This window comes from Glossina fuscipes, unplaced genomic scaffold, assembly GCF_014805625.2.
Source record: "Glossina fuscipes isolate IAEA_lab_2018 unplaced genomic scaffold, Yale_Gfus_2 0, whole genome shotgun sequence".
Taxonomy (NCBI): Eukaryota; Metazoa; Arthropoda; class Insecta; order Diptera; family Glossinidae; genus Glossina; species Glossina fuscipes.
In genome coordinates this window covers 25,075,283-25,102,059 of record NW_023998414.1, presented here as the reverse complement: position 1 = coordinate 25,102,059, position 26,777 = coordinate 25,075,283, and the positions used below count along the sequence as shown (strand labels likewise).

At 31.8% G+C, this 26,777-nt stretch overlaps 1 protein-coding gene across 5 annotated transcripts in view; it reads right to left on the bottom strand.

Annotated features, from left to right (window-relative positions):
- The window catches only part of LOC119644786 (serine-rich adhesin for platelets-like), a 51,750-nt gene that overhangs the window by 24,654 nt on the left and 319 nt on the right, over nucleotides 1-26,777 (bottom strand). For 4 of the 5 annotated variants that reach the window (XM_038044524.1, XM_038044538.1, XM_038044546.1 and 1 more), the window contains exon 2: nucleotides 25,948-26,504. The gene's annotated coding sequence lies outside the window, so the exon portion shown is untranslated. Of the gene's footprint in view, nucleotides 1-839; nucleotides 1,106-25,947; nucleotides 26,505-26,777 lie in introns of those variants that run through there. The other variant, XM_038044530.1, reaches the window with a different exon arrangement.

Sequence of the window (26,777 nt, the reverse complement as noted above, 5' to 3'; positions counted from 1 at the left end):
TAAATGATTGAAAAAAGAAAAGGTTATCGAAGGTATCACGAAAATATAAAAGCCAACACGTTTACCTTTATAATGCATTGGAAGTATAGATAAGTCGGTTTATGTTTTGACGCAGTACTCATCTTATTCGCAGCTACCAAAAGCTGCGGTATTTACGCGTAAGCAGAATAACTCGTAGTGCTATGTAAAGCTTAAAGGTACTACTTCAACATGAAGATGCAACAGTTTGATATAATAGAGTAAACGTCAAATCAATGACACCTTTTCCTGGAAAGGTCGATAGAGGCTCATTCGTACGCCTAGCAACTTAACCTAACAACTAATTTTTGGATTTATTTGTGAAATAATTTGTTATGAAATCTGTTAGTTGTGCTCGATTTAACTAATTGTTCTTTGCTGTGGAAAGATGTAGCGAGGAAAGAATCTGTCTCAAGTTCTTAATTGCAATTGTAATTTGATCAAGGAAAGCGTTGAAATGGCTTGGGCTCCTTTGGACTAACGATAAAATCGTAAGGATTCAAGGAATACCTTGAAATTCAAGTATCAGTTGCGTTTCGCTCCCAATGCCGTCATTTCTCTTTCTTCCCCTACAACAGCTGTTGATCCGAAAGTGAAGATATGTCAAGCACCATAATTCGAAAGGGCGAATTACTACGACTGCGGCCATTGAACGGAATTCGAAGAATCGATTTAAAGCAAATAAATTAAGATGTGATTTAAGTGTATCAGTTCAAACATCCAAAGGTAAACTTTAAAGTTATTATCAAAACTTTGATTATTATGTAAAAATAAATGAAAGCATTATAGACGGGCAAAGACGATCATTCAATACTCTATACCTTATTTAAGTATTCATTCATTTTCGTGGTAACACATCGATGATTATGCTTTATTTTCAGGCAAGAGTGTGAGGCTGGATACAATAAATTGAGCTGAGTAATTCAAATTTGGTGCAGCTGGTTTTCCCCAAATTTTCTGTTATGAGTTAATATTCATAACAAAATATTAAACGTATTGGGGCAACGTCCAAGAACAAGCGTACGCGGCCCACTTACGTAAGGTCGATTTCGCTGTTGATGAACATATTTTTTTTTTTTTGTTTTTTAAATTTCAGCACGAATTTATTTATTTACAAAATTATGCTTTTATTTATTCAATTTTCGTTTTTCTTTTTGTTAAATTTTATTATACTTTTGTAGTTTTTCCGAGTCAGTTGATTTCCTAGTCGTCCATATACCACATATGCGGCGCTTGTTAATTTCGTGGCAAAAAAAAAAGAGGTAACTTAATCTATGGTTTTCAATTAAATTGTTGTACTTTCCGTACCGACGTTGTTTTCATGCAGGAAAAGAATAACACAATAGTACGAAAGTAACCTTCCCTTGCATATATACATTTTTTTTTTTAACCGCACCTTTGGTGAGCATGGTGTGTAAATTTTATATAAAATTTAACTGAAATAAAAACAACGACGATAAGGTACACAAGTTAATAATAGAAAGCCACATGGCATAGTACACAAGAGCAGCGCCCAAAAATTTTTTTTATTATCGCTCTGCTTTCTGTTATTTAATGTTCTGAAGAAACAAAACAAACGAAAAAATAAGAAGGAAAATTCTTTGTTCATTGTTCAGCATAAAATTATATACTCGAAAACGACACGCAATCTTTCCAAAGGAATGCTTAAGAGAAATTAAAAACACTAAAAAATTCAATTTTTTAAAGGTTGCAAACGAAAGAGAAATTTTTTTAAAAATATTCTTTATTAATTTCTTTACGAAAAGGCAAGAAATTCTAATAAAATAGAATAGATTATGGCTGAGTGGTGCGCTGTGGGCGATATGTGCCGTGTGTCGTGTTCCCAAATAATATGCATTGAAAATACTAAAGACACGGTAGCTAAAGGTTTACGTCTGAAATCGATTTGAGAAAACCAAGTATACCTTTGGGCGCTGAATGGTTATTTACAGCTACATTCATTCCATCATTTCATATTCTTTTTATCATATATATATATATTTTATTTCTTGAATGACTAAACTTTTTTTTAATTCTTATGAATTCTCCCTTATTGCTGACGTCTTATTATGCGTAACGGTTTCGAAAAATTCGCATTTGTTTTCTTACTTTCTCTATAGGCCGAGTATACGAAATGATTCCGTCTTAGCTGAAGTCCGACGAAGAGGAGAAGCATTGCCAACCAATAAGGGATTGCAATAAGATTCGAATAAAAGAATCGCATTAATAGCAAGCACGGTTTCGCAAGGTATTTATCCGAGTGAGAAGAGCCGCAGAAGAAAAGTCTGTGAGTAGTAAGTAATTGGCAGATTGTTAAGACATCTCTCCAAAGTTCTTACCTCCACCTAACATGGCTGAATTTCGATTTCGTCCAACATTTCCCAACTACACATCCCGTACGTAATCTTCGCGCCGATTATATAATAAACGGTTCCCTACGAATTCGCGAGTAACCCAAATATTGTTAATTATTTCAATAATAAATTGTGATCTGACTGGTTGGTTACTGATGGAAGTCACCTCGGACCAGTCGTACTATTGTGCTCAAAAAATAAAATTGCATTTGTTTACACCCTTACGTATATTTTAGTTTCATCGCTTTCATAACACTGAAAAACTATTCCTTATTAACAATTTGATCTGGCGGAAGAAAGTCATAGTACCCAACAATACGATAATTGAAGGAAGCTGTTTAATATCAACTTGATCTTGACTTGAGTTTTGAGCGTCTTTGGCGCCGTTTCTACAGTTTTGGCTCGATATTCGCTAAATTGATCGACTGTTTTTTTCGGGTCGTACGCATGAATCCAAGTCTCATCTTTTATAATAATGCCTACTTGGCAGCTTCTTTACTCAACAAGTTCACACAGAGTAAAAATTGGCAAAAAGGGTTTTTGTGTCGCACAAAACCAAAAGCGTTGCTAAAACACAAAAATTTGACAAAAATGTCTCGCACAGAGCTATCAATTTAGAAGAAAATATGTATTTGAAAATAGATTTTCGAGATTATGAAAAAATTCAACTTATTTTGCGGACACAGTATTATATGATACAGAGATCAATTTATGATCTCAACGATGAATGGATCGAATTTCAGCACGAGCTGTGTTGTTCGTTGGCGATTTTGAAAGTAAACGATAAGAGTATTAGATGAGAAAAATCATTGTCGAAGCGGCCGCACAAGGCTGAATTGCTCTTAAAGAACTTTGTACCCTGATAGTATCGGTGAAATGGGAATCCAACTTGTGTGTTATAACCCACTACCTACAAATGCGACTCAATGATTGGTCATGCTAAAGCGAAGCAAGTCGATTATAAGGAACTACAATTGATGACTTGAACGAATCTTGCCATCTCCGCCTGTATAAGGAAGGACATGTTCCTCCGTAGGTGTAGAAAAAAGCCTAGACGTTGAAGCTTCGATTATAGTTTGCATGACCGCTTCCTCTGACATGCATTGTATGCATTGCTTGGAATATTCAAATCTTTAGTGCTATGCAACTCTTCTTTCTTGTTCAAATATTTTGGAAGCTCGGGATAAAGCTCGTGGAGAGTTAAGGATTTGGTTTAGGTTTTAAAATTACTTAGGAATGGATGCAATATTTTTGAAAATCTGCTTAAAAGTAAAAAAAAAATATGAATTTGATCCGTAATGAATTATTTATTATTTGTTAAATGAGATGACACAAAATTGCTTTAATTTTTTCCCATACATACGTCACTGCTATCATCCATCCTTCACTCACTTAAAATACAAAATTGTCAATTGGGAGATATTAGTTTTAATTTTTGTGCTTTTTCGACTATTTGCCCATTTAAATGAAATTCGTTTCCTATTCTCCAACGTGTTATTCATATTCATTTTCATAAATGGAATTTAGCCAAAAATGGAGGAAGAAGAAAAGAGAGGGAAGGAAAAAGAAAAAAAAAGAAAAAAGAAAAAAGAAGCGAAAAGCACCCAAGTAGGCGTTGATGATAATGATAATGTCCTACTATGAATTTAACATGAACATTTAAAATAAATTATTGCTGTACGATAACAAATAGCTGGTGAGTTGTGACTTAGACGAAAACGAGGCGTTCCATGGATACAATCTTTTCCGTACATTGTGACAACTACAACTACTGGCGGCTCCTAAATGTCCAGCCATTGCATTATAAATATATATGAAATGTTTTGTTTCTGTCGTCGTAGTTGTTATTCTTATTCTTATTGTTGTTGTCATTTTTATGAATAGCAACAAGGTTTTAACTTAAGCTGCAATAAAAAGTGTTTTCAATGTATGTTTTCTCTATTTTGCAAAGGCTGTTTTTTATGGGAAAAGTATAGCAGCTCGAAGAAGATCATTAAAAAAAAAAAAAATAAAAAAATAATAATAATAATAATAATAGTAATAAAAGATGATGGCTTTTAACCTCGTTCACGATAAACTTTATGAATTGAGAAAGAAAAACTATAAAAACATTTTTCATTTTTCAAAATTTATCGATATTGCATTTTTTTTTTTTTTTAATATAAAATTGTTTATGTTCTGGATAAAAAAAAAAAAAAGGAAAAAAAATAGATAGAAATACAAAATGAAAAGCATTCCTCGCTGAGGTAGGATTGATTTGAATAATTTCCGGGGGCATTTTACATTTTTACAAGGGCTTTTTCTCACTCTCGAATCCACTAACGGTATTTTCTTTATTCATAAGCTATAACCATTCAACGAGCCTTACGATTATCTCTGATCTTTGTAGTCGATAAATGCTGATCGGATTTCATTCACTTGGGACGTGATCGACGAACATCTTTGTGATCAAACTAATCCGTTATAAAATTTCTGCAGAACATTTTTCGCATATGCTTTGGCTAACAACGTTACGTTTGCAATCGTCACGCGTCGATCGGAATCGCTTCAAACATCTTTGAATGATTCGTCAGAGCGAAAACATCGTCGAGATGAAAATGACCAAAAAACACAGACGACAAAGTTTTACCGAAATAGTTTTGCTAATGGTTTTCATGGCGTTGCTTGTAAGAACCATAGGACCTTCGTCCTGTGACCGTTTGGCATGTGTTTGTTTTTGGATAAACGGAAAAGGGCCATGCATCGGTAATATAGGTTTATTTCTCTGCCGCGTTCCATCCATACACTTTGCCTGTCTTTGTGTTCCGTAGCCATCTTAGCCGATAGGCGATAAAATAAGTGTATCGTGCGACTAAAAAGCTTTGAGAAACGTAATCACACTGGTTATACCACTTTTGCATAATGCTTTAACTCTCTCTAACTCTAATTATCGATTCTGAAGGATATATATATAAAAGTCTGGCCAGAGCGTATGACGAGTATTTAATGTTAAAAATTTGAATTTTTTTTTTTTTTTTTTTTTTGAAATCGCAAGAGCCACTTACAAAATCGATCCTTATAGACATGTTATTACATTTTCATTATTATAGCTTTTATATTGCAAGTTTGCTTTCGTTGTTGTTGTTGTTGTTGTTGCAATTTATGAGAAACTCAAACTTGAAAAAGTGATTACAAAAAAGAAGAAACAACACAATCGTGTTAGCCGGTTTTAATAATTGACCCAGTTTTCCTTTCGTTTCCTTCTTTTTTTTTTTTTTTTGTTTTTCTCTTTTTCGTTTTATAAACTTTAATGTCATTCGTACCTATTCAGCGACTCTATTATTAGCTACACCATTAATACTTTATGCCCTTTTACTCAGCGTTATTTTGTGTAAGGTGTGTTGTTTCTATGGTTATTGGCCCGCTTCCAGTCGTTATATGAAAATTACTTTTTCGTTATTATATTTTTCCAATTTTCTTTTAACAGTTGTATATGCATGTGTGTGCTAAAATTTATACCCTTAAAAACTGTCATACCTTTTTGAGGTTGGAGAGTTGTGGATGCGTATGTTTTCATTTAGTTTTCTACTGTTTGGAAACCGTAATTTGAATTTAATTGTCTCGCAAAGGTTGGTCCAAGTTGATGGCTTCTAGTTAATGGTCTGGTTTGGAAATATATGGTTATCTTTATTTTATTTATTTATTTTTTTTTTCGATTACTTTGTTGTTGTTGTTGTTGTTGTTGTTGTTGTTGCTGTTGTTGTTGTTGCTATTGCTATTTCATAAAAACCATATAAACTTTAATTAACCTGGACAGCGCAAAGGATTGTAAAAAGGCAGAACAGATAAAACGAGTTTATTGCCCATTACCCATACGGAATAAGTGTAGAGCAGAGCAGGTATTACAGTTGCGGCTTTTATGGATGAATAAATTAAATTAAATATTAGTAGAGCGAGCAAATGTAAGGAGCTCTTAAGACTCTTAAGCTAAGGATATCCAACGAATGTACAAGTTTATGCATGTCTACATAACAGACATCTCTCGTTATATGGCTTTTATATTTAGGAAGATTACAAATATATCAGTTAGACACCGTATCAAGCAAAGTCCTTGCAATCACCGCAGATACGAGGTATATTCTTCTATGTCGTCAATTTTTACAAAGAAAAACTAAAAAACATAGCCGGAAGAAAGGTTTTAGTCGCAATTGCTTCATTACTTCATTGCCGACAAATGTAAGGTCGAGGTAAATGCAACGCTTTTCTCTAAATTCCCATTCATTCATTCGATAGACACATTTTTAGGGATTTAATTTTCACCACATAGACTTCTAATCGAGGTGGGCCCCTTTACGAATTTCCGTAGTATAATGATTATTTATATAGACAAAATTGGACTCCAACTAAACGGAAAACAAGGAAAATCTTTAGGAAATAGATAAAGTAAATGTGAACTCAATTGTGTTCAATGCCAGGAAAAACTGATATTACAACTGTCTGCTATGGCCCAGAAAAAGTGGCAAGCAAAGTGAACGAATCAACAGTGCTTAATGTCGCAAGCCTGACAGCCATACAGATCGATACGATATGCAGAATACTTATGCAAAAGGGCTTAGAGGATTCAAGAAATACTTTACCCTTAGCTAATATCCGCACCATTTACATCGTCTATATGCGGCCAAAATTCATGTATAATTCAAAAGTATGGCATAGAGTAAAACTCGAAGAGCGTTGTCAAGATATTCTTGGCCTTGCTATACATCGGCATAATGAGGGGTCTGTGCATACATGTTTTATTTTCGGGCCAAGTATTCTATAGAGGTACGAACCTTCTATTAATCGAGTTTATCTGGGCTTTTTAATGCAGTTACCCATGTATCGCATGATGGATTACCGAGATAGTTCGGCCTTTGGGCGCCCCTCCTCGACATATTTTACATCTGCGATGGTATCCATCGATCGATGTTTATTACGAGGTCAGAACATCGAATTTTAGACAATTACTGGATTGTAAAGGTGCAAGTCATGTAAGACCTAACCATTGTTCAGTTGTCGCTGATAGACTATGTAAAGTGTAAATAAGCTGTCGGAGTTTACGTAAAAAGGCCGCTTGGTAACTTATAGTCAGATATTTTGTCACGTAACCTTTTTTCTTCGTCGTACCAACCTAGGCGAACACAGGTAACAAGTGAAACTGTGATTTTCAAAAATATGCTTGAGGTGATGGCTACATATAAGATTCAACCTCAAGGTGAACGGAATTATTTTTCTCTTATTTCCTTCACTTTATTTATTCATTTATTTGCATTTTAAACACTTAAGTAAATTTGAGACGTGAAAACAAGTTATTTTATGGATTTAACCTAAATTTGTTTCTCTGGATATCATTACTTTCTATGAACACAAATCGTAACACCGCATATCCATACGACTTGGAATAAGACCTTTCACCTTATTAAAAATGGAAAAGCGGTTAACTGAAATTTAATGCAAACAATGGCACATAACGAATAAAAACTAAAACTTAGTGCATGCTATCCTTTAGTTTTGCAAGCACAAACGTACACGCTTACGTGCTACGTAAACAATAAGAATATGTGTCTAAGCATAAGTCTCGGACGAAGGAATTCTCACAATTGCTTTCGTGCGATACATATGGTGTACGTGAAATGGAAAATGAAATTCGTGCCAATATTTTAAGAAAATTGTCACCGACACCGCGAACTATATATTAAGAGGAAAATATTGATCTTTTATATAGATTTGATTTGAGTCATTCGAAATTTATGTAAATGGGACATAAGCTAGCGAAATCTTTCCTTTAGGATCCCTGACTCGTCCCTAAAGCCGGAAGACCGGACCTAATTCTAAGCAAGCAAGCAAGCAAGCAAGGTTAGGATAGCGTAAATAAAAACTTATGCGATAAGTATTTCGCGAAATTTCAAGGGGAGAGAATTTGAGAACGATCTGTAGATAAATTCCGCCTTAACTGATAAACACTGGTAAAGGCGATAAAATCGATTGACGACTACGACAATCGGACACAACCTTAACCTTTACGACATCACACACCCCAGCGAGTGTGTTAGAGCTGGTTTGCGAACTTTCTATCTGAATTTTTTGATCGCCAAGATGCTTTTCGATCAAATTATCTCATTGCCGCGACCTTAATCGCGTTTTAAATCGGATATAAACTCAATATTGATCAACTAACTGCTTTAAAGCTTTCCGGGGAATCGGCTTGAATATTTTGCTTTGAAAATTTTCTCAACCCATGGTACGGCATTTATGGATAGACGCAATATGCTGAAATACAATATGTTCGAACTGTACGAACTACTATTTGAGAAATGGCAATAAAAATAGAAATGTATATGTATGCATATATGTAAAGAAGAAAAGCTAAAGCCCTCCTGCTTGGAAAATGGCATTAAATATGAATCAGTGTAAAAATGAAATCAACTTCTGTACACAATATATGTACGTATATGACAATTGTGTGTCTTTTATGCATACAAATATATGTAGACATATATATATATATATATATATATACACACACACACACATACAGAAAGATGAATATACATTTACATACACGGCCATCGTTAGGTTTGCAATTGCATGTGTATGCACCTAGACGTGATGTACAAATAAAGCGAAGTTTTGCATTTAAAATTTCTGGGGTTTCTCTCTGTTGAGTGCGTGTGTTTGTGTCATCGCATAATAATTCCGTCCATCTGTGTATCATATTTAAGCAATCTGGGAAGCGGGGGTCTCTGCCATCTGCTCTCATTGTTGTTGTCTGCAAGCAAATTCTTATGTTAGAAATTTTTTTTTTTTTCTCTTCTTTTATTATTATTGTTATTGTTGTTATTGTTGTTGTTGTTGTTGTTGTTGTTGTAGTATTCTTTTAACGATTTAAGGCGTTTCTTTGTTCCTTGAAATTGTATGTCAAAGTGGAGAAATAAGCAAAGAAGGAAAAATGCTTGTTGATCTTTTGTAAAAAATTAATTGAGATTTGAGCAATAAGAACGGGAGTAAAAAACCTGCACCGACTTGTTTTGTTATTAACATTAAAAGCCATCCTCCCCCCGCCCACCCGCCACCCCATAAGCCATCAAAGATTGTTCATATCTCTTTCTATTTGAAGCCAAGCGAAAAAAAGAGGACATATTCCTTTACTTTTTCTAGGTGTTTACACATTGGTAAACGACTTTTGTTAATGTTTTTCTTCTTCTTCTTCTTCTTCTTCTTGTTCTTCTTTTTCATTTTTTTCATTTTCTTGGAATGAATTTTTTTTTTTGAATGACTTCTACTTCTTTTTAATTTTTTTTTTTTTTTTTTTTTTTTTTTTTTTTGACAACGTCTTTGTACCTTAATGGTTGCATGGTTGCATCAAATGTAGAACTTTTGCGTTAAAGCCACGCTTGACTATCATTTATGAAAATTTTTGTTATGCAAAGTTTTTACTTATGAGTGAATGGTGAGGAGTGGGTAAATTTTTTACATCCATCACCAAAGGAGAAAGATGTTTCACTGTAAATAGATTTCATCACACTATCAAATGCTGAGTCTTATGTCTGTTCGTATTTGAGTTAATGCTTCCGATAGACAATATCTCAGTCACATAAATTAAGATATCGGATTAAAAGTTGGTAAAAAGATTGGATGTCCAATTGGATGATCGCGATTGGAGTTGCAAGAGATTATTAACTGAGTATACCTTTGTTTTCGAAAGCAAAACAATTACTCGTTACTCGTAAACTACAAAAAAAAAAAAAAAGAACGATAATAGTGTCCAGCGTCCCCTCCATATATTCTTATGTGTTTGTGCTGTGATGATGCAGAAATTAAAAAAAAAATCAGTTAAATCGAAATTTTCTTTTCTTTTTTCCTATTTGCGATGCTTTGAACGCAAGGATGGTAGGTATACAAGATTCGCGAACACGTTTCGACATATAATTGCCTAACATGTTTAACTCTATTTAAATGATGCTTGACTTTTATTCTTAAAGATGGGCTTGATTGAATCCGTCATTGGTTGCTTAAATACTTTATCCTCTTCCTTGATTTACAATGAAATCTTGGCTTAATTATGGAAACTTTTGATGTAAAACTTACTACGAGTAATGTGGGTGTAAAACGCACTAAATCTCTGCATAAATGTATAAATTTTCAGCGAAAATTCAGTAGAATTAAAAGGAATTAAATATTTTTTATTCAATTCAATGACTTTCTACAAGCTTCCTATAAATGACATTATCTTACTCTTTTATAGAAAAGGTTTGGCTTTTGGATACAGAGACGCTAACGATGTTAAATGGGTTTTTACGCAACACGTCTAGAGAATAGAAGATTTTATTATTCAAATTGCTGTGCCGCGTCTAAAAGAATTAAAAAGAGGACAATAACAGGGTATCGAAATATTTCACGCTGGTCATAAGGATTTCGGCCGAATCGCTAGAGAGACATATGGTCTATATAGTTTTACTTTGTTGTTCTTTTTAGTCATAAATCGTTAGTTGGCGGGAGACAAGCTTTATAACTTCTTATGATACGAGACATCAGATGAGATATCGCAACCAAAAAAATCCGACTTCCCATGTGAAGTTTTATAAATGCAGTCGTGGCCGCAAGTGGTTGATAAGTTGATAAGTTTAGAGCATTCCATCTAAAATCAAGGCAAAGCAAGGACGATCATGTGAATCAACTCCTTATTGGATGCCGGCTTCACATTACGGACGAAAATACGGACTAATATTGCGTTAGAATGTCGTCGACTTCAATCTTTCGTTTCAAAAAGGTGTTAACACTCATTAAAGCCATGCCCACCGCTACGCATGATCCGCAATAATATCTGTGAGTTCATTTCATAATTCATACTATGGCTTTTATCTTGCCTTCGTACTGCACATAAGTTCCCAAAAAATATTTCTCGTATACTTCCCCTGTGTTAACATAAAAATGCTGGGCAGGCTTACTAAGCCAGCGACTTTGCTTATTTCCTTCACCATTTAAAATAACGAAAGGGAATGCTTTCTGGAACGTTGTTATGCCCACAAAATACATTAACTAATTAATTCACACCGAATCATTTTGCTTACCTATGTAGTGTTGTGGTCATTGACATGTAATACGAAGCCTATATTTATGTATTCCCTTCGAATTATTTGCCTAACACCTATGTACTATGTAAGCTTCTTTTAATTATTGTCTGCCAAAATTCTACATATTCACTACCTATACCCTCCCCGTACTGCGTACAAGCTCATATTTAGCCGTAATTTTGTCAACGTATGAACAAAGCATTGTCTACGTTTTTAGCGTAGATTTACGGCGATGTCAAAATTGAAACCAATTATTTAACTGACATTGATTTAAGCCCGATATAATCCTTAGACATGCCAATCAACAAATTAATCTTAGTAAATAGATGCATATATAGAATGCACGATCCGCAAACTATCCCAACTATGCACTGTTGACATTCAGGATTTTCAGATCAATATTTGTATAGCGATTTCTTGGAAAACTAGACTGCTCGTTAAAAGTAGTTCTGTAGAAAAAAGGGCGCCTCTCCGTTGATTTATTTAATTGATGAATAATTGAAAAATCGATTTTGAAAAAAGTAGTTCACGAAATATTTCCCCCTATCTTTGCTTACATTACAACCTTATGAATATTTCTGTGTTGCTCGTATCGCAATACATACATATGTATACTTCATTATCTCTCACTGTGAAAAAAATTGAAATAATAAAGACTCTGGGGATAAGAATAATATGAACTCAAGAGAATAATCATTTAGCTCTGAAAGCCGATAAGTCATCAATTAGAGAGAATTTTTGTTAATTAAATTGCATTCATACGCTCTGATGAACCAGAATTCTTTTGCATAAAAGCGAACATGTCTATTAAGGTGAGGGAATTTTTTTTTCTTCCTTTTTTTTTTTTTATTTTCGTAATTTGCATAAGGAAACTTCGAGTTTGTGTTTTGTTTTGGATCAGAACAACTGAGAAAAGCCCTAGTCGTGTTGGAGAGACTGTTTGAATTTTAATTGGCTAACGTTGTTGCTTTTCTGTGAATGCAGTTGCTACAGATCTTATGTTTCCAGACCAGAAACATTTTGAAACTTTTTTTTTTATATATAAAATGTTTTTTTGACTTTTTCTTTTTGTTTTTGTTTTTGGGTTTGAAAGGTAACTCGCGGACTGGGAAATAACTTGACGGTGCATGTGAAAAGTAGATTTTTTTTTTTGGCAATTTTTGCAATATTCAGAACTTCTGCCATGCGTCATGGACGGTCATGGCTTTAAAAAGAAGAATATTCCAAGAAAGAAAGAAAAAAAAAAAAAATTGGGAAATGCTTTGAATTTTCCTTTCCTTGAAAACTTTAAACCATTGAAACTTTTTATTACAAGGATTTTGTGTTTTCTTTTTTTATTTTTTTGCACCAGGTCTTGCCTTCTGTAAGTGATTCTTTAGCGTTTGAAAACACAGCACAAACAGTTATGTTGGAGGAATTTTCCTTAATGAATATACGAAATGCAAAATTTTCTCGAAACACAAGTGCAACATGATTTGTGCGAGTCAAGGTATGTACCTGTAAGGGTATCTATCGAAACAAAAACAAAAAAAATTAGATAAATAAACAAAAAAAACAAAAAATGGAACAGAAAATCCATTAAATGAAATAACACTGAATACAAACAAGCAAATAAACTACAAACAACGAAATGCACAGAGATAGTGTTAAAGGAGGCGAGGGAAAAAAAAGAAGCAAGACAAAGTAAATAAAAATGTTTTTCGGGGAGGGATAAAAATACCACAATTGCACAACATATACATGCCATAGTTGTACCAGTTGTTGCCATATTCTTAGATACGTTGCATATATTTCTTGTTGCATTATTAATGCAATAGCTACTCGTTACATACGTAAACAATTCATGCTTGCCGCACCTTCTAAGCGGTAGGAGGATATGCTGATGAATTCGTTTTCACTTACTGCTGCTATTCCTAATGGAAAAAGTGAGTGAGTAGTAAACATTTTTGCACATATATCGAAACCGTAAACATATTTGGTTGTTATTACAAGAAAACACGAACGCATCACCCCATACACAATCATATGGAAAAAGGAGCACTTTAGGGGATTTATGTGTGCATAGCATAAATACAAAAAAAAAAAAACCGCATGATTTGCAAATACATGAGCAAGCTGTTCGTGTTTTTTTTTTTTTTTTTTTTTTTAAATATTTCTAATAGTTGTAAAAAGTGTGAAATATTATGTGCATGTGTTAACTGGGGTAAAGCGAAAGTTTATGCACAAGGAAATCAAAAGGGAGGAAGGATGAAACAAAAAGTAAAGAGGAAAAAAATAAGAAGAATTTTGAATAAATTAGAGGAAAAAGTGAATTTCAAATGAAATCTCCAAGTGCCAGTAAATCACAAAAAGACAAGTGGAAAAGTCGTGCACACCTTTGCGTTACGTATTAGATTGTAGAGTGCTTGCAGTTTCCTTCATTAATTTTTAATGTGCACATCATCAAAGTTTGCATAGAGTCTGTGTGTGTATTTTCAGTTTTCTATTTTCATTTAATTGCTTTGAATATTCTATTTGCATGATCTGCAACAAGGTTGCGCGTCGTTTACTGCAATCCCTAAGAGTATGCAATAGAATTAGTCGCCTATTTCTGCTTAAATAGCTTTCAAATTCATCGCCACATCTAGAATTTTCATCAAGTGTGTCTTTCTCTCCTTCTCTCTCTCTCTCTCTCTCTCTCTCTCTCTCTCTCTCTTTCTTTCTTTCTTTCTTTCTTTCTTTCTTTCGCTGTCTCTATCTCGCGGAAAACAAAATTCAGATATGGCGACGAAATTTCGATTAATGCTGTGGAAAGTTGCCTTTGAGTTTGCAAGTAGATCGACGGAAACCTCTGTCTTCAATGCATTTGCTTAATGCTTTAAAAAAAAATCTTTTCGGGCACAAAAGTTCACGATTATCGTAAATAAAATCTTCACTTCGAGCGAATTTTATGGAATTTCGCAGTAAAGGTTTTCATTTCTGAGATCTAAACAAGGTTTGCCTTGAGTGGAAGTGCCATTTGTTACAATTCTAGTCATGTCGAGGAGAAAATATCGTAACCTAACAAACTATTGCCGAAGAAATAGGTCAAAAGGATCTCTCATGAATGGAATTTTAAACTGTAAATTCATTGCTTAGATCAAATCAAACTAGGCATGTTAATCGGTATACTATTTTAAAACATTTTTCAAAGTTCAAATCGTAAATATATGATTCCAAATTCTTTATATACTGTGATATATCACATTTGATTAAATCTCTGCCTTCCTGCTTGCTACGCATGAAAACAATATAAGGTTTTATCATGTGATTGTCCTGAAAATTATTATTACGTCAAAATTTTTGCAGCTAAAACGTTTGTGAACAATCACTTATCTGTAGTCCGTGTCTTTGTATTCGTTATATGAAGACAAAATAACAGAAATGATATAAAATACAATTTATTATAATAATATATCTAATGCCAAGTGAGCAAATTGCTTTCAATGAGTTGAAAAGTTTTCCATTTCTGCTTTTCTTTCCCCTTTCTTTATGAGTGCAATTTTTGCTTTTCTTTCCTCGCTGTCTAAATAACAACTTTGTCATAATGCAGTTTGTTAGTTGAATGTTATGTCAATTACAATGAAAACAATCGAAAACTATCGCAAAAAGAAGAAAAAACTTAAAATGAATATCTCAATTTTTTTAATGACACTTTAAAACTAAAAAAGTTCTATTAAAATTATATGAAAATATTCTTTAAGCGTATTACGCTATGTGAGTGTACCTAAACGACATGTTATATAACATTTTACATTACATTAATAGCAATAACACTGCTTGCACACATGTCTGTCGCCTAAAATAAGCTTCAAATTTAATAACACAATTGGACGGATGGACAACGAAAGGATGAATAAGTAGATGTATATAAGCTTTTAATAAGACAAAAGCACACATAATAATAATCTGATAATCTGGCTCTACATCGTTCTCAGATATAGTAACATAGGAATACTTTTTGATAATTATGTTGAAAGCAGGCTCTCCGCCCATCGAGCTTGGCGAGTGTGAAAAATAATGAGCAAAACGTAGCAATTAACTGTCATCGATGCTCTCATTCATGCAGGATGAAGGATATCGCCCTCCCAAAATATATCAATATATATATATAAGCAACTGCTGCAAATTTCCGAGTAGACAGGAGTCGCGACACCATACCAATGCTCGGGGTCGCAAATGCCAATGCACTCGACTATACATGGTCGTGGCTACAGCATACATACTAATTAGGCACACGGCCACTAAGTTGAGGTCATTGTCTATCTCTTCCTCATTTCCCACTTCTTTCTATAATAACTATCCCTATATTGCTGGTACAAACGGTATGCTCTGATTGAAAAACCAAAAAAAAAATCTATCTTATGGGCCTTCAGTGGCAGGTATAAATGTTTTTAACTTTGTGATGAATCTCGGAAACCTAAAACTTCGTAGAGGTATAAAAAATTGCAAGAACATGCTTTTTTGCCGGCCCATATTGCAGATTGCCAGCTCCGGTTTTCACCTAATATAATTGTAGAGTAATGTGCAAGAACTACATTGAAGTGCTTGGAAAACTTTCTTGATTCCTGAACTTAAGGTTGCTTGAGTCTCGATTTGTCGTGCCCACCAAATTACTCGTTATAAAAATCCGCCTCTAATTACCTATTATTATTATTATTATTATTATTATTACTACTATAATTAATATAATCAGAGAAATATTGTCTAAGACTAAACACAACTAAAGCACTAGCATCTAAGGCTATCTATCGGCTTTATTGGAAACTCTAACGCACTTGAGATTTGAACCCACGACCATTGAAGTTGCTAATCGAGATTATTTGCTTACTTGGCCATTCAGGCGGATTTGATTAATTCAGACTTTGCTACTGTAGGGTAATCAAGATTTACTTTTTACCTTATTTTATATATATATATATATATATATTTTTTTTTTTTTTTGAACTTTAATTTATTATTCATTTAAGTGCGAAGTCTTAGACGACTTTATTTATATTTTTCTTTCAACGCACATAATGAATAAATAGTAACGATGGTATATAAAATATACTTATGTCAAAAACCAGGAAAACGTTGAAACTGTATAACAATAAAGTTTTATGGCGCTGTGGAAGTTTTTTTTTTTATTTATTTTTTTTTTTTTTTAGAAACCAAAAAGAAAAAAATATATAGAAAGACATTATTCCATTGATATTATAGTTGGGAAATGGAGAAATTGTAGTTCTATGTACACTCGTATATCTCGGATGGTAAATAAAATGAAACATTTTCTTTAGTTTCCTACATCAACCACTAGCACCGCCGTCAGCGCCACAATTTGTCTTTCATATCCCAACAATTCTAGCTGAACTGCACACAATACAAAAGTTTTTCTTTTCCCTTCTTTATAATAACTAAAGAAAAGTTTCTATGCCTTCGTGCAATAACAGAGAGAGAGAGAGTTTCACATTAAGTTGAGGAATTATAAGGAGAAATTTTCTTTTCAAAAAAATTTTTTTAAAGTTAATTTTCGAACAATAAAAATTAATTTCGAACAGATAATAAAACGAAAATTAAAGAAATACTCTTTGGGGTTGCATTAACGTATGTCTGAGTTCAAAAAGAAAAAGGAAAGAGAAAAATAAAAATTGAAATAAAATTAAATTATATCGTTCACGACAACTATTTTCTAATGTAAATCAGGTCTCTTTCAAGCCAATTCGAAAAGACTGTGTCCTAGATCTGTCGAATAACTCCTGATTATTGGAATTTAAACACTATTCGCGCTAATAAATAGCAATAATCGCAACGATAAACAATCATTCGAGGTACGGAAGCATATCTTTACGAAATGCGTTTTAATATATTTTTTATATTTTTATTATTATAGTTTCATATAATTATTTATTAATTTTTATCTATAATTTAATATATGAAACATATTTTAATTTTTGGTTATTATATATTTTATTTTGTTGTGTTTTTTTTTCATATTTGCTATTCGTTAAATATAATTTATTATTTCTTGTTCATTTTTAATTATATTTTTTTTTTTTATTTTTTACTATATACAAGTTACTATTATGTCTTAATATTTACTGTTTTTTGTTCATTTCTTATTATTTATTATTTACGTTTTAATTAGTCATTATCTATTATTTATTATATATTGGAATTTAAATATTTATTTTATTTTATCTATAATTTGTAATTTTTTTAATATTTTTTTTTTTTATTTTATTCACAATTTATATATTATATGTAATACTATTATCTCTTATTATTTATGATTTTCTATTTATTATTTTTTTTGAATTATTATTTATTTCTGTTTGTTTGTTATACATTATTTATTTGTATCTTATATATTTTAATATATATTTATTGTTTACTATTTATTGCTTATTATTCATTTAAGTGAAGCCTTTAAACATTTCATTTACACATAAGATATATAAGAAATGGGTTTAACGCGTAGACTAAATATGCATTTCTTTGTCTTGTTGAATAAGTTGTTCATTTCTGTTCATAATTACCAGAAGAGATTTAAAACCCGGAAATTGTGTTGAAAATATTTTAAGCGTTTACCAGTAAAACCTTACATATACCTTAAGAACTAAACGCAAATCAACTGCCAAACAGCTAACCACTAATATATGATGACCTCAGTAATGGTAGCTACGGAAGAGACGAAAAAATTTTTTTCAGTTTCGTCAAAAAAGAAAGAAAACGAAACACAAAAAAAAAAAAAAAAAAAAACAGACAAAAAAAGAAAAGAAAAGATCCCCTTTCTACGTTCGGTATGTTTTTATGAACCCGTTTCTTCCAACTATTTATAAAAGAATTTTAATTATATTACCTTCTGGGCTCCGGCCTCCTATGTAGTTATTTAACTTGTTGGTTGTTTGGGTGGTTGACTGCTTGTTAGCATTTGATAACATTTAATTAAATGTTTGCAAATGTAAACGTGTTTACGTTTAGCTCTTGCTATTTGAATATTTTCTAAGCCACCGTTAAACTGACGGTTTTAAGCTCATAAATATGCCAACAGCTAAAATATGTGTGCAAAAAAGGATTTTAATCTAAATTAAAAACAAAAAAAAAACCAGAACGGAAATGAAAGGTTTGAAAAATGAATTTAAAAATATTTTTTTTTATTTTTTATTTTTTTATGAAAACCTAAACAGCGGGTAAAACCTTTTAGAGTTAATTACTGCACACTATACTGGATTCCTATTCAAACTGCTATCAACACTTGTCAAAGTGTTAAAATGTGGAAAAAATAACACAAATTATGCACTGAATGAAAGTGTTTTAGTTTAGTAATATATGTAATTAAAAAATAACTGCTTTTTTAAATGAAAAATGAAAAGAAAACAAAAAAAAAAAAAAATATATATATATATATATATATATATAGCAATAATATATTTAATAATTTAAGATAGAATTTCTAAGCAAATTAATATATAATATTTTGGTGTTAGATAAATTCGAAAAATTATTCACTTAAAATTTTATTGAAATATTAACTATTCTCACGTATCAATTCGCCGTAAGAAAATTTCGAGATCCTGCTCTATTATCTTGCTAAGTTTAATTCATAATGTTCTTTAAATTGCAAAGAATATAACCATCTGTTTCAAAATAACGCGAAAAGTAGGCTTCAAAATGATATATTGATATACACTAAAAACTAGGCAATGTAAAGCTTAAAGATTTAATTATGGCGTGTCATAAAATTGGATTGCATTGAATTGAAATTGTTTGATGGATTTTAATAGATTAAAATTTGTTTTAACATCGCGAAATTTACATCTTTCTAGCCTTTAACTAATATAAGATTCTGCTTAAATATCGACTCGAAATTGATTATAAATATTCGCAAGCCAAAGGAAAGTGGATGTAGGTTACAAGCTAAATGAAGAGAAATATTTGCACACTTGACATAATCTAATATTGAGCACAAATGCGACAGCAATTGAAACACTGACTACTGGCAAAGAGATCTTTTTAAGAGGATCACGATTTTCTTCAGCATTTCTTAATCATTCCAGCCAACCGTGAGAGCTCCCACCTCATCTGAAAGCGAAATTTTCCAATCTAACAATTATTGTGTCCCAGTTACTGATATATAAAAAATGTCAGGCTTTAATTGAATTTAAATTCATATCGCTCCTTGCAAAATGAATGTCAAGGTTTTGTACAATTCTCCAAAAAATCGTTTAGGAAAACCGTATAAGCTCCTATATCTCTTGCCTTCTAAAATGAACCAAACAAAAATGTTTAATGCTCGTCATATTGTACAAATAACGATATGTTTGCTAAATATATGCTTTTTAACGTGCAAAGCAAATCTTGTTAAAAATAAGAAACAAAAACAAATTTTTCAAAATCATATTTTCTCCTTTCCAAACCGTTCAAATGAAGCTTTGCATTAATTCAGCAGAAAAATAATGGTTGACCTTAAACAAAATTCCATCAGAAATACATTTCTAAAAGTATAATTCAGAGCCTTATTTGCATAGATATCCTAACACTGTCAGTCTTTATTTGCATATTGGGACATAAAAGAAAAAAGAAAAAAAAAAAATGAAAAAAAACCTAAAACGAACAACCACTGAACTGAAAAGAAATGAGTGCGTGTAGTGAAGTAAACAAATCAGTGACAATTGTCGCAATAACGTACAGAGTTACGCATAAAGGACACATCATATCCGTTGTCCGTCCGTACATATGTGTACCTGGGTGGAAATTGGTTTATAAATCGAAATTTTTTTATAAACAAATGATAAAATAGAAAAGTTTCATTTTTTTGTTTTTTTTGTTTTTTGATTTTTAAAATCACTCTTCGCAATAGCCAGCAAAAAGTGGTGTCTTATATAATGTATTTATATTCAATTGGCTAATTGCCACTTTTTTTCTTCATACAATAAGTTTTGTTTCGGTTTTGCCTAATTTTTCTCATAATATTTTCTATTTGCATATATGTTTTTTTTTTTTTTTCTTTTTTAAATTTTCATAAAATGCAATTTCCTTCCTTTTCTAGTGTTTTTAGAAAAGCAAAAAAAAATGTTATGATTTTTTGCTTCGCCTATCCATATCCGTACACGCTCTTTGACATTTAGCTCAGTTGATCTCTTAGACAACTTATGTTTGCCTGCATTTGATTCATATTTCTTGGCAGTCTATTATGCCATGTAAAGTCAACATTGGTTTGCTCTTTTCATTCATTTACCCATTGTTATAAGTTTTTGAGCGCATTCTAATATTTAATAATATGAAAGATCACTAACATGTGAACCTGTGAAAGTTAGTTAAAGTTACCGCAAACTGTTTGTAAAAGATTTTTAGTTTATTTAAAGTGAAATGTAAATGAAAGTCTTCATAGGTCAAATTGTGCAATAAAATAAACATTTAAATATTTAAATCAATTTTATGAGTAAATTCATTTTATTACACATTATATTCCATAATTTATTTAAGACTCAAGTATCAAGTGCATTAATTAACGTAAATATCCCCAAAAAGAAGCATAGCAGTAAGGTATATTTATATGATACACATGCATATTTAGTGTATGCCTATCCTATACTATACAATATATGATATAAGTTTATTTGCTTGTTGCACATCAGGTTTTAATTATTTGCATTCATTTCATATAATACTATGTGTACTAATTAAATGAATTGCTTTCTCCCCTTTCTTTTTTTTTTTAATTTATAAATATATACGATAGAAGCATGCTTAAATAAGCAGCTGCAACACTCGTTACACAAAGATTTTAATAATAAATGGAAAAGTAAAAAATTGTAATACGATAAATAAGGAAGAATTCTACGATTCATTTGAAGAAAATCATACCTAAAATAAAACATATTTAAGAAAAAATTTAAAAAATAATTTCTACGAAAAAGTAGGCAATGAAATGTTTCATCAAGTTTTCCTTAAAGTATACCCATAAATTAAATGGGAGAATGCAAGCATAACAATTGCTTAAGACAGAGTTGCAACACAATACTATCTAATATTTATAGATGTTGAAAGAGTTTCATTTAAATGGAACATACAATAAGATACGATTAGATAGGAGAGAACTTTATTACTTTCAATTTCTTTCAAATTCTGACAAACCATCGTCTGTGCTGCAACTACGCTAATTCTTTACCATATTTCTTAAACATTTTTCGTAGATTTAAAAAGCTACGACTTTTAATTTTCTGAAAGAATTTTTCCTTTTTTTTTTTTGTAATTATAACATGTTTGCGTATGAGAGTAGAATCTGCCAATTATGCTGCAATTTTGCGCAAACTTAACAAACTCGGAGATTTCGATCTGATAACGTAAGCATACATATAGCGAGGATTGTCCTTTTCTTCACAATTCTCTTAATACGAATATCAAATGAAATGGCTTGGGTAACAGAAGACAAATAAAATAGAAATAAATAATAAGAAAAAAAAAAAAAAACATGTCTGGAACACATTTCAAAAGATCAAAAGCGTTTTTCTCTAGATTCGATTTTTCAAAAGGACTGAAACCATACAATTGTAACATTTTCATTCTGTTTATTCGAGCAATACTTTACAATAACTTTAAGGAATGGTTACGGAGAGAGAGAGAGAGAGAGTTTTTTGCACATTAAGATCTTAAACGTGAATAGTGTGAATAGTTTCGAACGGTGTTAATTCTTTAAGACTCAGACGAAGATATCTGATTGATTTTCAATTTTACCAATGCTGTTATGGACCGAGATCGTTCATCGCAGGCAAAAATGAAAATAGCTACGACTTTTTTGGACATTTTCAACTGTTTCACATTATTTATATGTGCATGGTTTTGACGCAATTCCAATGGTTTCACCAATTTGTTTAATGAGATATTTTAAGGGGCCAGTATGCCTTTAGCTCTCATGCAGATATAATTATAGTAATTCAAAGTCTATTGTTAGTCAATTATAAACGAACTTTCCATGTGTGTTCTTCCGTATTACAAACGGAAAGGAAAAAAATGAAAATGAACATGGGAGAGCGCCATATATAATACGCCCAAAACAGGAATTTTCTTGCTCTGCGATAATTTATTTACGTAAATAAAATCTGTATATTCTCTGTATATCTTTTTAGGTATAAGAAAAGATTTTCGTGCATATTTTTTAGTTTCAATTTGCTTGCGTTCGTTATTTTTCTATTCGCAACATAGGTATCCATTAGCATTCATTTAAACGTATTGTTTACTGTGGTTTTTGTCAAAAACTGAAAACCCAAATTTCTAAATTATAGTTCACAGAAAAGTTTGCTTAGATCCATTTAAATTACTTTGGGTTTATTGTAAAAAACTTCTGTGCGTCAAGAGCTGCTGTGGAGGATATAGTAAAAGTATGCTACGTTATTAGAAATTAATTGAAATGTTTATCAAAGGGTTCTAAATCCTTACAAGTTGTACAACACTAAAAACGACGATTGATGTTGGCAAACAAGGGGCACGTAATCTCCCACTGGCACTGTACATATAATTTAGTTAGATTTTGAACAAAACTTGAATTTTTACATAGGCCTTTCATTCAACAGCGCCAAAGCAAAAGAAAAAACAAACGAGAAATGCATTTTATCACCATGGTTGCTCATTTTACTTTCCCCCTCGCTCTCTCTCCCCCGCCACCCACTTTTCGGCGTAAAAAGCCTTTTCTAAAATCATGTAGAAAGTAAACATTAACCTGTTCCTGTAATTAAAAAAGTTGTCAAATATATGCGATGAACTTTTATTAAAAAAAACTTTTTATTTTTAAAGCATTCTTTTAGGCATGCCTTTTATTAAGCACTACTTGAAACATATTTCTGAAGGAACTTTTAATATGAATTTTATTGTCAAATTTAGGGATCTTTGAACAATTTCAAGAACATGTACTTGAAAAAATTCTATCAAATTTAATAATATGTAGTAATGTTGTAAGCAATATCTTTAATATTTATATTTATGCTCTGTTGTCTTTTTTACGATTTCCTGTGTTCATTTCAAAACGACTTTTTCCACGTATTTTTTCATCCTTCGCCGAATGCTAAAATGTGCTTTTGAGCATTTCTTAGTTTTGAAAAGCTTTTTAAGAATTTTTCAAAATTTTATTTAAAACCCATATAGTGAGCCGCGTACCTTAAATACCCGGTATCACTCTACAATTATTTATATAACTGTTTTTCAAAATAAAAAGTTAGTAAATGGAAACTAGGAAACGTTGCGCAATCAATGAACGATGCAGTGTTTTTGGTTCTTATCTTATTGTTCGCTCAGTTAGAGATCAAAACTCATTTCCATGCAATAGTGTGTACATACTAAAAGCAAGTTGCAGGGCTTTCAACTGACTTCATAAGTTAATGCTAATTGAGTTGTCGCTGATGATTACACGTCAGCAGCCTTCTACGATTGCATCTTGAAATAATCTTGTTGTGTATTTCAAGGGATGAATATTTCTAGAACTAATTAGCCAGAGAGTTTGCTAAGCGAAGAAGTGTCACAAAATAAACAGAAAGCCTTCATAAATATTCGAGCCGGGTTTTACCCATCCATCATAAGACTTTCCGATACTATCAGGATTGTAATTGAATTTCTGCTGACTTTATAGCATAATTGATAATATTTTGTGAAAAGATTGTCGTAAGATATTTTTCCAAACTATTTTCGAACGCTAATTATTACTTTTCCCAATGTCTTGCAGAAAGCTTAGCTGGTCTTTTAAAACTATCTATCCAAGCAACATTTTCCAAAGTTATTCCCATAAAAACGAAAGACCTGCTTGACCAGACAATAACTTGCCGATTCAAGTTAATGGTAATCGGAAGGTCGGAAGTTTGCTAAACACAGTCGGAAATTTAGTACACTTCAAGTTACTGCTGCTGACGCTTCATGGTCGAGTTCTGCTATATAAAGTCTTATTCCGTTTTATTGAAAACTCACTTTGCTAGATTTAGCAAAATACATAATACCCAATACACCATATGCCGTTGGTTCTTTCAAAACCAGCCGCAATAGATATTTAGTTCTATGATCGACGTTAATGGCTCAATTAAGGTTATTTGGCCTACCGTAACACATTTAGTGGTCATCATCCATTACAATTCAGCAGCACTATCCTATCCGAAGTAAATGGAAAAAGTCACTTTTCTTCCTAAAGACCTATTTTTTGACCTCAAACTAGTTAAAGATTCCTAAAACTGCGCTTGATACACTTTCCGCGAACACTTATGCCGTAGTGTAAACCTGAAAGACAGTGCATTCGAATTGAATATATAGTTGTAGTTTTATTCAGTAACGAAGTGAGTAGTACCAGTTTCGCCAACTTTTGATAAACACCGAAAACTTCTTGAATGTCCCAATAGAGAGAATTATTCCGAGTTAGTGTCTATCGAAAATTGTGACCATATCATTACAGTGTTAAGAAGAAAGTGAATTAAGTGGAAAAAAGGGATGTTGCTAATCCAAATGCCTGAACGTCTCTAATACAAATTTCCGGTTGGTGCGCTGATCCTTCTGTATGCTGTACACTGAACAATCGGTTGTTCTCAAAGATTTGTGGTGTCTCTGCTTTATAAACGAAGAAATTGGCTTTCGCTACGATTGCTAGGTATTTTTGCCACAAAATTACGTACAGAGGCAATAATGCTTTAATAATAAATTCGAAAAGACGAAGAAAAAGGCTTTGATTGTTTGGTAGTTTGATGAAAGAACAAACAATTTCAAAACTCTGCTGGCTTACTTACAATAATGCTTAAGTAAGAACTAGATTTGCATAGTTACTATTGTGGCGTTATTGTTCTTCTTGTTGTTATTGTAAGAATGCTTAAGATGTAGCATTAATTTGCATATATTGAAAACTTGCTATTTTCTCAAATTCTAAAAAGTGAAGCGCATTGCTAAACGAATTCCACAAAAAAAAAAAAAAAAAAAAAAAAAAGAGAAGAATTCTTTTAGGAAATATTTTTCTGAAATTTAAAATTACTTTCATTTATGTAAATAAAGAGAGAGAAAAGCAAAAGAAAAACGGAAACTGTTTTAACGCTTTAAAGCCTTTACTTGTGGAAAGAGGGTAACAGAACAGTAGCACTTCACTAAATAGTTCTGACGTTTTAACGAAAAATGCAAACAAACAAACAAACAAACAAACAAACAAAAAATATAAAATCCTTTTACAATAAACACATGTATATATATATATATATAGATATATAGATATATATATATAGATATACACATATATATATATATATAGATATATAGATATATATACATGTTCATGCTTTTGCAATTACTTTGGATTTTATTTGCCTGACTTCTCTTAATGAATAACGAATGTGTGTTTGATAAATGCTGAGGTTTGACGAGATATATATATAGCCCTAGACCTGTATGTAACAGCATTTATTGTACATAAGTTCCACAGTTTTATTTTCTATGGATATTTTTATAGAGATTTAAAGGTGTTTATTTACCCAAAAGCTTCTCGTCGTGTATATATTTGTGACGGTTTGTGACGGCTTGTGACGGCTTGTATTTCATACAGCCATAGTCTGTGTGTGTTTTCAGCTTGTTTCCTGTTATCCTTGCTGGGGCTCTGTTCTTTATTCACAATTATTCTTTAGCAGCAGCTCTATAACAGGTCTATACGCATATATATAGCTGCTTTATGTTTTGTTAAGTTGTGGTAGTAAATAAGAATAATAGTAGTCGTAGTAGTAGTAGTAGTAGTAGCAGTAGTGCTAGTAGTAGTAGTTGTAGTACTGGTAGTGGTAGCAGCCACCGAGAAAAATACCATATTTATATATAAATTTGTAGTTATTCTGCTGTTTCCGTTTTATTGCATATGCGAACACATACAAATAATGCATAAGCAGGAATCACTGTAAAATTATTGCACGTTGGTTTCAATAGGTTTCAAGAGAAAATTATAAGAGGACTTCTTTTTTCTTTTTTTTGTTTTTTTTTTTTTTCTTTTTTGTTTTAAGCTATTGATTTTCTGTTACCACAGAATTTTTCTTTTCGTTTTCCTCTTCATATATATATATATATATATATATAAATATATAAATATATTTATAAATATTTATAAATATATGAATAAGAAGATATAAGAAAGTGTCTTATTTGTTTTATTAATTACAAAGCATACCTTTAGGCTTTGCATAAATTCTTATATAATATTATTTTTCTTTTCTTTTTTGCTAATGTTCATAAATTGATTTATTTTTCATGTCGCTTTGGCTTTAACCTAAAACATCACACACAAGCACCTTTATTATCTTCTATATACATATATGTATAT